A 12,876-nucleotide genomic window follows, 5' to 3' on the forward strand; every position below is an offset into this window, starting at 1 on the left:
TTAAAATTTCTTCATCTTTAATGGAATTGTCAATAATCTCCTAACTTCCAAAGCTTTCTTTCTTATTTCCTTTCCTTTCTCAGAATCATTCATCACCAACTCAATTTTTGCCACTATTTCCTGATGAAGAACCTCCCAACTCCTCCCTCTAGCAACCTCCACACAAACTCCAATTTCTTCTCCAGCAACTTCACATTATAAAACTGGTCTGCCACCAGGGGCCACCAATCATCGGCATTGCAGAGTTCCATCCACAATGACTTAAAAATGCAGATAAAGATTTATGAGATAAAAATCAACCTGTGGTGCCCATTTACAAACTAAAAGCCCCATCCTGACTCTTTGATTATTTCTTCAAATTCTTCAGGCAACCTCATTGGCTTTCAGTTCTGAGTTGAATCAGAGCCTAAAGGTGGCCTAGCAACCCAAATGAAATTTTGCCACAACCTCTAAAGCCATTGCCAATTGAATCAAAGCATGATCATGCGCCCACTGGGACGTTGCCTACATGGCAGGCTGACCCACAGTAGGCGACCTTGGGCTCAGGTCTTATCCCAAGAAAGGGCAGGAGGCCCGAGGGAAAGGGGATCTGCATAGTCACCTAATGATAAAAGGCCGACAAAGGTAAAGAGGCCAACGTATCGGTTGCGGGAAGCGTGTAATTATATATTAGGATCCCGCGTTGAAAAGGAAAGGGGAGTGCATGTGGTTTATAAGGACTTCGGCATCCTTCCTTAACAAGCCAGTTTTCCAAGGAGAATTTACCTAAGCTCATAGAAGGACCATTGCTGTCCAATTCTATCAAAAGCCTATGTTCAGCCAATTCATATCAATTTGGGAATGGGTTCCTATCAATAACTAAGCGAATCTTTGTATTTTATGTACTCCCCTTCTATCATTATCGTTACTTTCACTTTTTACAACCCTACCTATCTCTGTGCATGCTTTCTTTTTCTCAATTCATGCCACCAAATAATGCAACAAATATATCTATTCGTACACAACACCTTATATTGTGACACAGAAAAATATAAGAATCAATATATTGATCTAACAACATATTAGAATGGTATGAAAAAATAAAGTATTATGTAACATCAATTGATAATTATTATCACGTAATTTTTTAAATTAATGACTATCAATCACAAAATTATACGTGCGAGTAAGCTCCAACAATATAAACATCCCATTTCTTCAAAACCTCAAAACAGAAAATAATAGTAAGATGCTAATATAGCCACTGTCATTTTTCTAAAATAGTCCCGGCCCGTCACAAATTTAAACTGGTAGGTCAAAGGTCAGGCAGCAATTTCCTCTTTGACAAAACCACAGCTTTTTTAATAATAGGTCCCAATAGACCAAACCTCAAGCTCCTCTGCTCTGTTTTTTTTTATCTCTATGAGAAGAGCCAAGCTAGTGCCTTGAAGAGAATATTACCGTTGTTGTATTGAGAATAAAAGAGGAAGGAGGTAGAGGAGGAAGAGGTTTAATAATGAAGAAAAGAAGAGGACAATGAAGCAACCTGCAGGTTGAATATTACTCAGCTGGGTCTGAGAGTATGTGGTCACAAATTTCACTATCTATCTCTTCTTTGAAATGTCGGAGCCTAAAATTTAATATCAATTTCGTAATTAGAAATGAAAGCATTGCCCGCCATAGATGAATGATTGTAAATAATTCACAATTTAAAATATGCAATAGTTACCTAAAGGAAAATTAATTATAATCTTGGGCAAGCTCACTCTTAATCATAGTAATAGGGATCTTACAAAGTACAGTTGATTAGAGACAGTATTACTTTTTGATGTTATTTAATTAATGCAAATGCAAGATTTTTCTCATGAACTGACAGAGGAGCCCCATGGTTTCCCCTTAGCTTCGATGCAGATTCAAGATGAGTCCATGGCTTCCATAGATGACCCTTTAAAAATTTTATCTTGGTTGCATGTAATAATCTCCTAATCCCAAGCTTTTCTCATTTCCTTTCCTTTCTCACATCTCATTCATCACCAACTCAATTTCGCCACTATTTCCCATGAAAAATCTCACAGTTCTTGCCTCTTGCAAACTCCACAATACTCCAATCTTCTCTCCAACAATTCACATTATAGAACTGCTCTGCCGCCATTGGCCACCCAATCATCGGCACTCCGCGGCTCAGTGTTCAAGCACAGAGTTCCAGCCACAATGACTCAAAAATGCAGATAAAGATTTGTGAGATAAAAATCTCCATTGGGGGGCCCATTATGAACTACTAGTCCACGGCCTGAGTCTCTGATCCTTTCTTCAAATCCTTCAGGCAACCATCATTGGCTTTAAATTCTGAGTTTATGTCAAAGCCAATTGGTGGTCCACACAACCATATAAAATCTTGCCACAAGTTCTAAAGCCATTGCCAATTGCATCATTTGTGATGAAGATATGGTGTTCTGTGACACCAAATGACACATAGAGAACTGAACAAGAAGGTTTTTTATCAAGCCAATTTTTGCAAATCTCTTGTGATAGACCAAAATCTTTACCAGCTCGAGCTTTGTTTCCTGAAGAGAAAAGAACAGGCCCCACAGGCCAAACCGGTCGGCGATTTTTCTCGAAATAGTTTAATCCTGTCTTGTCAAATTCCTCAACTGTGTTAACCAAAATTGCATCAGCTTTGACCAAAGAGGAAACACTTTCTTCACAAAAACTGAAAAAGAATCACTCCCATCAGCAGCTCTTAAAGTATCTGACATCTGAGTAACATGAAGAGTAGAAGCTTCAGGAAAATCAGGCAAATCACAATTCATCAGAATCTGAGTTGCTATGTGGAAGGTTTAGCCACAAAAGAGTAGTAACAAGCAAAGCCAAAGCCACCACCTGCAATAAATATAGTATGAACAAGCAAACTCATGAGCGATCTCCGCACACCATCCAAAGAACATGCTGAGATGATACAAAGCGGACGTTTATGCTCATTTTCATCCTGGAAAGCTTGGAGATGAGGTTTCGGAAATGGGATTTGAAAGATAAGAAGCTTCAAAGAGCTGGGAACAAGATCATAGGGAACTGAGTCGGTGTTCTCAGGTTGAGGAGGGAGGTCATGATCTGAGCTATTAAAGGGATTCGAGGAGATGAATGGAGGAGTTTGAAGGGAGAGATGATCTGAGGTTCTTGATGTTTGAAGGGGTGTAAAAGTTATGGTGTATTGTTTGTTTTTCGATGCGAAGGGCTAAAGCTAGGAAAGGGATTATATGGCCTTGCGCCATGAATGGGAACATCACTATGTTCTCTTTGTTGGTGGCTTTATTACCATTGCTGTTGCTGGTAAGAACCAAGAGAAATATGAGTAGAGAAGGAGCAGGGAGAGGATGAGGAGAAAGAGTATTTTTTATGTGTTGAGCTAGGGAGAGGTGATCCGCTTTTCATAAACGTCATTATGATCAAGAAGGTAAAGCCTAATACATCATGGTGACGTGGAGAAACATTGTAAAAAGTAATTAAACTGTCCAAAACCAAATTGAAATCTCCTTGCTAGTAATCACACATTATTTAATAATTTCCTCTCTCTACTTTTGTCCTTTCTCCTACATGTTATTTTACTCTTACTATATGTTATAACCTAAGCTTGATAAGCAAATTCGCAATCACAATAATCACACACAAGATTAAGATCAAAGAATCACACACACAATACAAGGCACGATTTTACCGTGGTTTGTTATCCAATCTTGGATAGACTACATCCACGTTGAGCTCCAAATTTCGACACTACAGCATAAGAGATATTCAATGATTACAAGAAGAAGATCATATAAATCTGCCAAAACAGATTAACACCAACCAAGGCCTATTCACTCAAGAATCTCTCAATAATCTGCAAGAAACAGAGGACAAATATAGCCTCTAGAAGGAAACAAACCCCTCTCACAATCAACCTATAACACCAGAAAGACCCAGCAAAAAAAACCCTAGTTTTTTTTCTCTTTGCAAACCCTAATACCCGATTAACAAAAACGCATTCTACGTTTTCATCACTGTTGCTCTTTATAATGTATGCATTCGTAATCCTCAGCCCTTGGATTGTCTTGATCTGACGACTAAGTTTCAGTAATGGCCTAAATGAAACGACCCCGTTTTTGCTCAATGGACTTAAGTGAAACGACCCCGTTTTGGCTTCACATTATTTTCTCCCACCTTGAAGCCAACTTTATTCCTTTCGTTATTGGACTTCTTTTTAGTGCAGTAATCCCATATTTCTTCTCAGCTCTGAAGGAAAGTGTTATTTGATGTGAAGCAAGTTCAAGCAGTGCTTGAACTTGGCTGTGGTCACCACTTTTGTTCCCCGTCTACTGGATTATCTTCAGTAGGTACCTTCAACAAGATTTATCTCTCCCTTTGCAATCAGGTCTCTAACGAAGTGATGCCTTACATCCACATGTTTGTTCGTTCGTGATACACTGGGTTCTTGCTCAAATGGATGGCACTTGACTATCAGAGTAACTGTTGCTGTGCCATCATAGATCAGCTTCTTTCAGGATCCCTTGCAACCATGGCTTCCTTGAATGCATCTGAAACTGCTACGTACTCCGCTTCAATAGTGGATATGCAACCAAAGGTTGCAACTAAGCTTTCCAACTAACACGTTGCCTCCCAGTGTGAAGTAATAGGCAGTTGTGGACTTCTTAGAGTCTCTATCACCTGCAAAGTCTGCTCTACAACCCTACCAGATCAAGTGATGCATATCTTCTCTTGAGTGTAGCCCTTAGCAACTAACCTTGCTTTGAATCTTGGTGGGTCAGATTCATTTACCCTTCTTTCAGTTTGTACAACCATCTGCACTCCACCAATTTTGATTCTTTGGCTTTGGAACTAGTGTCCAGGTTTTGTTTGAGTGCAATGACTCATCTTTCCTCCATAGCAGCCAACCATTCTTTTCTATCCTTGAACTCATTGCTCATCATAAGTATTGTGGTTCTGATCGATGTATCTCTGAACCAGCTAGGAGTGCTGTATAAATCAGGTCAGCATAGCTGTACCTTGCAGGGGGTCTGATTTCCCTTCTGACTCTATCCCTAGCTAAATGATATTGGGCCAGGTTATCCTGCTGATCCACTTCAGCATTGTCAGTAGGGTAATCTTCACCCTCCTGCTCTTGATTATGGTGGTGGATCTTCAACAGGATCAGTCTTATCTGTTTGGGTGTATTGATCAGGGTTAGTTTCAGGCTCCACTCAAACTGAGTTGACCCAGTTTGTCCTGAAGTTTCAAACTCTTCTTGTGAGTACCTGCAATTTGTACCGATTTGCAGAAAAGACTGTTTCATTGAAAATCACATCCCTACTAACAATTACCTAACCCTGGGGCAACCCTTTCCCACAGCCTATAACCCTTTGTTCCCTTTTGATATCCAAAAAAACACACTTGAGGGATCTTGGTTCTAACTTTCCCTCTCTAGTATGTGCATATGCAGCACATCCAAGACTCTTAGGTGTTCAAGAGGTGGTCTCCTTTCAGACCATTTTCTTCAGGGCACTAAAGTCATTGAGCTAGAAGGGCTCCTATTTATAAGGTAAGCTGTTGTACCTAATGCTTCCCCCCAAAAGGTTTTTGGTAGCCAACTGTGAATAAGAGACATCTGACCTTCAAGAAGGGTTCTGTTCATTTCTCAGCAACCCCATTTTGCTGAGGGGTTCCCCAACAGTCCTATGCCTCAAGATTCCCTTTCTACACAATAAGAGTCAAACTCCTTATTACAGAATTCTAGGCCATTATCTGTCCTAAAGGTTTTCACCTTCCATTAACTTGGTTTTCAACCAAGTTTTCCAGCCTTTAAACTTGGTTAAGGCTTATTAGACTAAGTAGGTACACATATAACTTTCTGCTATAGTCATCCACAATGGAGAGGAAATAACAATTCCCTCCATGTGTTCTAACCTTTCAGGAACCAAAAGATCTACATGAATATAATCCAACCTCTTTCAGCCAGATGAGTTCCCTTGTGGAAACTCCTTCTGTGTGTTTTCCCAACACACAAACTTCACAGAAAGTTAATCAGATATGGATTCCTTACCAAAATAGCCATGTTGGCTTAACACTGTCATCCTTTTGGCCTATGTGGCCAAGTCTCAAATCCCATTCTCTGCAGCAGTCAGATTAGTAGATTATAAAGCAGACTTTACAGTGAGTGCACAATGTTGACCACATAGAGTGTACAGCCCATTTTGTTTGATCTCTTCAAGTATATTTCATTATTCTATACAAAACTATGGATCCTTTTTCTGCCTTATAACTACATCAGCTTCATCCAAAGTTCCCAAGGAGACCAGGTTTCTTTGAGGTCAAGTATATACCTCACTCGGTTAACATTATGATTTTGCCATATTTAACCTAATGTTATGTTTCCTATGCCTTGAACCTTACAAGAGTGATTATTACCCTGAAGACAGTTTTAACTCTCCTTTCCTAAAGTTCTGGAACCATTGGATGTTTGGACTCATATGAAAGGTGCACCCCGAATCTAGAACCCATTCCTTACGCTGCATGGTTTGAGACACAGTGAGGGCTTCTAAAACTTCAATGCCAGTGCTAGTGCTAGCTAAGTTACTCTCTGTATTGTGCTGTTTTTGTTTCTTTATCCAATCATAGCAGTTTCTTCTTAAGGTGGCCAGGTTTATTACAGTGGAAACATTCCTAGTTTCTCCTTAGACTTGTTATTCTTCCCTTTTTTCTTAGCCCTAGGGTGATGTGTTGCTGGAAATCTTATTACATCCCTTCCTAATTGTCCAGGATCTGATCTACCTTTGACAAACAGGTTATTTCCATTCCTTTTCTGTATTTTCAACTCCAATTCCCTAGATTTAAGACCGCTATAATCAGGTCAACACTGGGAACTGTAGTGTATTGTAAAGCATTCTTCACCACTAAGTACTATCAGGCAGTGAATTTAACAATATCATCGCCAAACGGAATCTCCAACTCTGATCTGTACCTTTCAATACTAATGTCATCTTAGAAACTCATCAAGGTTTTCTCTACAGACTTAGTAACATCCATTTTATAAGAAAATAAAGCTCCTTTAAGAAATGCTAAGTTTGGTGCAGACTGAAGGAATAAAGGGATTCGAGTTTACCTAGAGCGTGAGCGGTCTTTCCATGCCATCAACCTTCGCAGGACGCATCGGACATATTCATTATGATTAGATTGTAGGCCTCCTCATCCACTTCAGCCTTCTTTTCAGTTTCTCTCAGACTACTTGGTGGCATCTTTTCTAGGGCAAGCCCGACTTTGTTATGCGGAAAAAAGGGATTTTATTCTTTTTCATGTATTAAAATCGATCTTCCCATCATTGGGAGATCTCCATACGAGTAGTGTCTCATTGTATTGTAATAACAGGGCAGAACAATCAAAGGGTACGTGGCATTGGTACCAGAAGTGCAATTACTGCCAGACAGTTTTTAAGGCAGTTACTGGTGTTCCAGCCTAAATACCCTAAACTGTATCACACAAGGCAAGACACAAACAAGACTAAAGTGACAAGACTACTACAGCCCCTTGACAATACCCAGATTTTCTCCCTGACTGTGTTTGTGACTCAGACTAACCAATTCGACCTGATTCAAGGACAATTCGAAAACCCTAAAGCCCTATAAGCCTTTAATTCGAAAACCCCCAAATCTGATAAACCTAATTTAGAATTTGTACGAATTTCATCGATCCCTTGTGTTTATAACTTAATCTCACGAATTAACCCCAAGACTTAACAAGATCGAAGTCCTAACGATCTAGAATCTTGAAATAAAAAAACCTCAAATCTGACAAACCCTAATTTTAGAATTCGTCAAGAAGACCAAACGATTTCAACCCTAAATCTCTTAGAACTTTAGCTCTGATACCATGTTATAACTAAGCTTGATAAGCAAATCGCAATACAAATAATCACACACAAATTAAAGATCAAGAATCACACCACAAACACAAGGCACGATTTTACCGTGGTTCGTCTATCCAATCTTGGGGAGACTACGTCCACGTTGAGCTCCAAAATACGGACACTCACAGCACTAAGAAGATATTCAACGATTACAAGAAGACAATTATACAAATCTGCCAAAACAAATTAACACCAACCAGGCTATTCACTCAAGAATCTCTCAATAATCTGCAAGAAAAGACAAATAACAGCCTCTAGAAGGAAACGCAACCCTCTCTCACAATCAACCCATATTACACCCAGAAAGACCCAGCAAAAACAAACCCTAGTTTTTTTTCTCTTTTGCAAACCCTAATACCGATAACAAAAACGCATTCTACGTTTTCATCACTATTGCTTTCTTTATATATGTCTGCATTCGTAACCTCAACCCTTGGATCTGTCTTGATCTGACGACTAAGTTTCAGTAATGGCCTTAAATGAAACGACCCCGTTTTGCCTTCCAATTGACTTAGTGAAACGAACCGGTTGGCTTCACAGTATTTCATTATAAAAAATAATTGATCTAAATCAGGTCTAATCATCTTCATTTCTTAACTATTATGTCAAATATAAGTAATACAACCAACAGGTCCAACTACTTTACCTACTAATCATCAATAATATTGTCAAATGGTTTCAATCACTTTGAATATTTAAATTAACAGAGGTATATAATATTCAGCACTAGAATTAATAACAGATTGTTGGGCTAAGCTCTATTTTAAACCCCATAGAAACCTAAAAAGAAAGGCTTTGGACTCAGTTAAAGCTCAATTAGATATATATGGACTGTCATGGAGATTGGAGAACCTTGGAGACACAAGCTTTGGGCTCATTTGCAGCGCGACCAATCAACAGAACTCTGTTAACCAATAAATAAACACTCAAAACAACAAATGTTATATAATTCTTGATAATTTGTTTGAGATTAAAGAGTATAAACGACTACATCGTTTTTGATTTTACATCAGTTTTTAATATTATTTTTGAAAACAATTCTACTCGTTTTTTATCTAACACAATGTACAAGATTAGTTATATTCTTTGTTTAAAAACAAAAAACAAAAAAAAAACTCACAACTTCTTTTGTCAATTTCTTAATCTTTAAAAATAAAATAAATAAATAAAAATGATCTTGATACATATAAGGCAAGAATCGAAGTTATACAATATACCAGTACATAATTTTATGTTAATCTCATTGTGGATCTTCCTTTTGTCATTAATACAGCATTCAAGAATTGATCCACGGTTTCCCTAGATGACCCTTAAAATTTTCTTCATCTTTAATGGCATTGTCAATAATCCCTTAATTCCAAAGCTTTCTTTCTATTTCCTTTCCTTTCTCAGAATCATTCATCACCAACTCAATTTTTGCCACTTTTCCTGATGAAGAACCTCCCAACTCCTCCCTCTAGCAACCTCCACACAAACTCCAATTCTTCCTCCAGCAACTTCACATTATAAAACTGGTCTGCCACCAGTGGCCACCCAATCATCGGCATTGCAGAGTTCATCCACAATGACTTAAAATGCAGATAAAGATTTATGAGATAAAATATCAACCTGTGGTGCCCATTTACAAACTAAAAGCCCACATCCTGACTCTTTGATTCTTCTTCAAATCCTTCAGGCAACATTCATTGGCTTTCAGTTCTGAGTTTGAATCAGAGCATAAAGGTGGGCCTAACACCCAAATGAAATTCTTGCCACAACCCTCATAAGCCATTGCCAATTGAATCATATTTGATGCAGATAGGGTATACTGTGACCCAAATGACACAGAGAAACTGAACAGGAAGGTTTCTCATCAAGCCAATTTTTGCATTCTTTGGGAGATTCCGAAATCTCTGCCCGTTCGAGCTTCGCTTCCCGGGGACAAAATAATGGTCCAATAGGCCAAACTTGTCGTCGAATTTTCTCCTGAAATACATTGTCCAAGTTTGTCAATCTCCTCCACTGTGTTGAGCAAAATTCCATCAGCTTTAATCCAGTGACAAAATAGCTTGTTTCTTAGAAACACGAAGTAATATCAGTTCCATCCGCAGCTCTAAAACTTCTTCATTGAGAACATGAATCGTAGAACCTTCAGGAAATCCGGCAACATAAATTCATCGGAATCCGTGTTTCGATGAGGTAAATTCATCCACAAAGAGTAGTAACATGCAGACGCAAAACCAGTAGAACTGATGAACATTGCATGATATATTCCAAACTCTTGAGCTATCTCGCACACCATCCTAAAAGCATGTCTGAGATGATGCCCATGGTTTTGTCCATTTTGTTGATGGACAAGATTAGAGATAAGTTTCCCGAAATGTTCAAAGACAAAGAAGCTTGAAAGAAATTGTAAAACAAATGATCTGGAAGAGATTCCAGGTTTTCAGTATTAGGAGGGAGACCAAAATCTAAGCTATTAAAAGGGAGTTCAAGAGATGAATGGAGGAGTTCTGAGGGAGAGATGATCTGAGTTCTTGATATTTAAAGGGGTGTTAACAAAAGTTATGATGTATTTGTTTGCTTTTTCAATTCGACGAGCTAAAGATAGGAAAGGATTTATATGGCCTTGTGCCTGAAAGGGAACATTACTATGTTTTTTTGGTTGTGCCATTGTTGTGTTGAGGATCAAAGAGGAAAAACTGGTAGACGATGAAGAAAGAGAGGAGATATATAAGCAAAAAAAAAAAAAAAAATTAATTCTTTGCAATCTGTTGAGATAATGGTGAAGCTGATCCAGATTTATTCGCATTTTTTTGTTGGTTATTAGAGAGATTTTTGTGGTTAAAAAAAGAAACACAGGGGGTTAGAAGTGTTGAAACGTTAAGCCATTTTATGCACATGTTTTAGTAGATGCATGCACACTACAATCTTTTGACACATTGATTTTTACAGTGAAAACAAGTAAACATGGCATTAAATCTAGGAGAAAAAAATGGTGGATTAGTTAACTTAAAGATGACAATTATAGATGGTGTTAAAATTATGTGAAAGCATTACTGTCAACAACTCCACCGCCGCATGCATGGCCTCCCTCTCCCGATAAACCCACCCTCAGCCTCCCATATCAGACTAGTAGAGTTTCATTGTTTAAATGAACAAAATCAAATCAACAGCAATCTAATTTTCGAGATACTTAACATAAAATTATAAATCATCCCACACAAAAAAAATACGATATTTACATTATATGATTTAACATAACTGGTTACATCAATGTATGAAAGAGAAATCTATTATATTGTGAATACAAACATACCAAAATATACATACTATAGACAAGTCAAAAATTTAACAAGAATATTACAAATATTCTATATCTCAAGTTTTGAATTTCAAGAATGTATTGATATTTTAAATATGCACATATAAATTACTTAATAATATAATCTAATTGTACGACTGATAATAATGTGTATAACAATCCTAATATATAAATATTCAATTATTTATTAAAACCATTCATTTCTTATATATATTATTCATATAAAAGACTTTGTAGTATGTACTATGTGATACAAAATGGTAAAATTTACTTATGACATGATACAGTTACGACATTGATATAGTATATCTTAGACATGGTGTTTGTAACTTCATTCAAGGGTTAAAATCATAGCCCCCTTGAGGTATAATATAATAACAAAATCACCCAAGGTTTTTAAAATAACAAAAATCTTTTTACCTAAACCCTAAACTTAAACCCTAAAAATTACTTTGTTATGATTGTAAATATTACTAAATTAGTCTCTTGTCATTATTTTAACACCTAAAAATTAAGTACTTAACATCAGGAGATTATATATCTCTGGAATCTCAGGGGAATATTACATTTATCATACCAGAGGAGGATTAATGTTATGAGTATGCTACAGCCATCGACGGTAGTGCACGAATGACGTGATAAAATCCTGACCGTGATTGATATTAAGTTAAAATTAACAACGATCAAGATTTTATCACGTCATTCGGTGTACTATCATCGATAGTTGTATATTTTCCTAATGTATTAACCCTCTTTCAAAACTCCATGGGGCACTAAAGTCAAGTCATAGAGTACTTCAAATTAGGGTTTGGGCAGCTGATAAAATATATACTGGGGCACATTGGGCTGTGGCTTAACAGATTGTTGGGCTAAGCTCCATTATAAGGCCTAAAAACTCCGGGACAGGGTTTGGGCTCAACTGAACCCAAAAATTCATATATTGGGGGAATTGCATAACAGATTGTTGGACTAAGCTCCACACTAGAGTCCAACTTAGAGAAATATAAATTTTTTAGTTGCGTACGTTTGAAAATTTTAAAATGCAATTCTCTGTTAATTGATAATAGTAAACCCTTACTAAAAAACTTTTATAATTTTCGATAATTTTGTTTGAGTTTTAAGGTTAGTGTTAACCAACAATATTAAATGGTTAAACAAGGTCCGCAAGAGAGATACATTACATGTATATCCCGTCCCTTATTATTATTATTATTATTTTTTTTTGGTAATATCCCTAATTCTCTTGTAATTTGAACTTTATATATACCATGATAGAGGATGCACTTGGTTTTAAATAATAACTTTTTTTTTTTTTAAATTATACAAAACCAAAACAAGGTGTAAGAAGGAAAATTATATAGATGTGACTTGATTAGATGGGGATTTCACATCCTTTCACTAATTTTTTTGTCCGTACTCCATATTATGATCTTAGCAATTTAGAATTTTATCACCAACCAAATATAAATAAATAAAATAACTAAAAAAAATAAAAAAATAAAAATTTATTTGGCAAGATAGGATTCCAATTATATCACTTCGACATTTACCTAACCCCCCACCAATTAAGGTCCAACATTCCATTCATTTCATTTTGCCCCCCAAATACAAAAATTAACTAAAATTCATTAAAGTATAAAATAAAACCACCTGAAATTTA

At 36.9% G+C, this 12,876-nt stretch overlaps 1 pseudogene; it reads right to left on the minus strand.

The window, feature by feature from the left end:
- Positions 1 to 9,683, minus strand: LOC116117366 (annotated as a pseudogene).
- Positions 9,684 to 12,876: the final 3,193 nt, after the last annotated feature.

This window comes from Pistacia vera, unplaced genomic scaffold, assembly GCF_008641045.1.
Source record: "Pistacia vera cultivar Batoury unplaced genomic scaffold, PisVer_v2 Contig805, whole genome shotgun sequence".
Lineage (NCBI taxonomy): Eukaryota > Viridiplantae > Streptophyta > Magnoliopsida > Sapindales > Anacardiaceae > Pistacia > Pistacia vera.